The following is a 395-nucleotide window of genomic DNA, read 5'->3' as shown; positions in this document are numbered from 1 at the left end:
TTAAACATAATATTCTCTAGTATCATCATACTAACGCTATGATAATAATAACAGCGATTTTGATTATAACGATATCTGTGATTAATTTCCGAAATATAATAATTATAGTCATATCCACACCAACAAAATAGATAAAACCAGAGAAATGACTCTCAACACCGTATTCACAAACGTCTAAAATGTTCAAAGAAACTGCACGCGCAATTTACATGCACTGTCTAAATCTAATGGAAGGCGACGTCACATGCTCTCTGTGTCTCTCCACGTTAAATGACTTAATCAAGGCTCACAAGAGAAACTGCTCTGGGTCTTCACGTTAGGGGATAATTACCTGCGACCAACAACAAACTTGCTCACGTTCCTTACGTCGGTGTTATCCTCGTTGCAATTTTCGC

This window comes from Penaeus monodon, chromosome 27 (assembly GCF_015228065.2).
Source record: "Penaeus monodon isolate SGIC_2016 chromosome 27, NSTDA_Pmon_1, whole genome shotgun sequence".
Taxonomy (NCBI): Eukaryota; Metazoa; Arthropoda; class Malacostraca; order Decapoda; family Penaeidae; genus Penaeus; species Penaeus monodon.
This window is presented reverse-complemented; position numbering follows the sequence as displayed.